The 2647-nt window shown below is 45.9% G+C and overlaps 1 protein-coding gene across 1 annotated transcript in view; it reads right to left on the bottom strand.

Moving 5' to 3' along the window:
- The window catches only part of LOC111527993 (zinc finger protein 600), a 34242-nt gene that overhangs the window by 26645 nt on the left and 4950 nt on the right, over positions 1 to 2647 (bottom strand). The gene's annotated exons all lie outside the window — the stretch shown is intronic.

Raw genomic sequence — 2647 nt, 5'->3', positions numbered from 1 at the left:
TTTTTGAGACAGAGCCTTGCTCTGCCCCCGCCCAGGCTGGAGTGCAGTGGCCCGCTCTCAGCTCACTGCAAGCTCTGCCTCCCGGGTTCCCGCCATTCTCCTGTCTCAGCCTCCCGAGTAGCTGGGACTACAAACGCCCGCCTCGTCGCCCGGCTAGTTTTTTGTATTTTTAGTAGAGACGGGGTTTCACTGTATTAGCCAGGATGGTCTCGATCTCCTGACCTCGTGATCCGCCCGTCTCGGCCTCCCAAAGTGCTGGGATTACAGGCTTGAGCCACCGCGCCCGGCCTCTTTCTCTTTTTTTAAAAAAACTTTTTAAAATAAAATTTTTGATGGTGTGACAAAGGGATCCAACACTATTCTTTTCCATGTGGATATCCGGTTAGTTGTCCTGGCACATTTGTAGAAGAGATCAATTACTTTCTTTTTTATTATTATTTACTTTTTTCTTTCTCTGTTTTTTCTTTTCTTTTTCTTTGTGTGTGTGTGTGTGTGTGTGACAGAGTATTTCTCTGTCGCCCAGGCTGGAGTGCAGTGGCGAGATCTGGACTCAATGCAGCCTCTGCCTCCTGGGTTCAAGTGATTCTCCTGTCTCAGCCTCGGGAGCAGCTTGGCATTACAGGTGCCCGCCACTATGCCCAGCTAATTTTTGTGTTTTTCACAGAGACGGGATTCACCATGTTGACCAGGCCGGTATCGAACTCCTCACTTCAAGTTATTTGCCTGCCTCAGCCTCCCAAAGTGCTGGGATTACAGGTGTGAACCAACATGCCTGGCCCAAGAAATATTCGTTACTTCGCTTTTTAAATGTTGACAAAATATAATTGAAAACTAAAAAATCTTCTCCCAAATGAGAAATCATCTCCATGACGATAACAGAGAAAGAAATGAAAACCATTTTATTAATAAATAAGCCTTGGACCAGAATGTGATGGGAAATAGAGGCAAACAGCTAAGAGGTTGAAAAGAGAGAAAGAAACTTCACTGTTCTATAAAACCCATTAGGTAGAAGAGGCCTGTTTGCAGGTTCAGCTCAGCTCACAGGCTCTGATAGTTTCTCTGATACTTAAGCCCAATTAAACTTTGATACTCTTACTACAGAAGAAATAACAAAGGTGTGTATGAGAACTTGGGATAAATGAGGTGCCCCAGGCCAAGCTTCTGTTTCTTTTACCATGGTTAAACAAGGTCACACTAAATCATACCCTGATTTTTCAGCTAAATTACAAGATGCTGTTGAAAAATCTGTCTCTGATGAGCATGCTCAAGGTATTCTCCTTCGTATGTTAGCTTTTTTTTTTTTTTTTTTTGAGGCGGAGTCTCGCTCTGTCGCCGGGACTGGAGTGCAGTGGCCGGATCTCAGCTCACTGCAAGCTCGGCCTCCTGGGTTTACGCCATTCTTCTGCCTCAGCCTCCGGAGTAGCTGGGACTACAGGCGCCCGCCACCTCGCCCCGCTAGTTTTTGTATTTTTAGTAGAGACGGGGTTTCACAGTGTTAGCCAGGATGGTCTCGATCTCCTGACCTCGTGATCCGCCCGTCTCGGCCTCCCAAAGTGCTGGGATTACAGGCTTGAGCCACCGCGCCCGGCCCGTATGTTAGCTTTTGAAAATGCGAACCATTAGTGTAAAATGGCTATGCATTCTGTCCAACAACAAAATTTACCTGATCATGAGGTGTTGCCTGTATATATTAAAGCTTGTGAAGGCATTGGATCCGACAGCCACAAAGCTATTCTGTGGGCACGGGTTACGAAGGACACCAACCAAACTGGTCCCACTAATTCTTTTCTTGGAGCCCAGACAGTCCAGGACCATATGTATGCTAATTCTTCTCTCTTCAAACCTCCAGAGTTACCTAATGGCTCTGGGACCAAACTATAATTTACCTATAATTCTTCAGGCCCCCCTCCATTCACTTCAGCCCCTCACCCTCCTGTCATTTTGGTTCCTCACCCGGTGCCTTAGTCATCCACGCAGCCTACTTCTCTGTACCTTCTTCACACATGGACACCTGTAATCACCAGTATACTTCTAATTCTTTTCTAATTGCGGTAAACTTGGTCATACTTGAAAAAACTGCACTGTTAAAAACTGAAAAGTGACCAAGCCGGCTCAACAAACACAGCCAAATGCTGCTGCTAGTGTTTGCCCATATTGTCACAAAGGTAAACGTTGGGCAAGTAATTGCTGCTCTAAGTATGATATAGATGGAAACCCCCTCCACAACACCAGGGAAATGGGGAGCAGGGCCAACCCCAGGCCCCGATGTCAAACACGATGCTTCAGACTCAGACCAAAGTTGGGTTTCCACTTCAGGCGGTCCCAACACAACCCCCAGCACAAACAAATTTACCTAGAGCCAACCCAAATAGGTCTCAGCCTTTCCTTTTGTCTCAATACAGTGCTTGTCCACCTCCACAGTAGGGGACGGGAAGCTCGATCTCTGTAGTACTATTCCTCTAAATTAACTACCTAACTCTTTGCCTTTAATTGTCCCCATGAGGGTCACTGGCCCTTTACCTCAAGGTTCGGTGGGCCTGGTGTTAGGTAGGGCATCCACCTCTGCTAAAGGAATCAACATTCATACTGGTCTCATTAATTCTGATTTCGTTGATGAAATTAAATTTTTTTTTTTTTTTTTTTTTTT

Source organism: Piliocolobus tephrosceles, chromosome 21, assembly GCF_002776525.5.
Source record: "Piliocolobus tephrosceles isolate RC106 chromosome 21, ASM277652v3, whole genome shotgun sequence".
Taxonomy (NCBI): domain Eukaryota; kingdom Metazoa; phylum Chordata; class Mammalia; order Primates; family Cercopithecidae; genus Piliocolobus; species Piliocolobus tephrosceles.
This window is presented reverse-complemented; position numbering and strand designations above follow the sequence as displayed.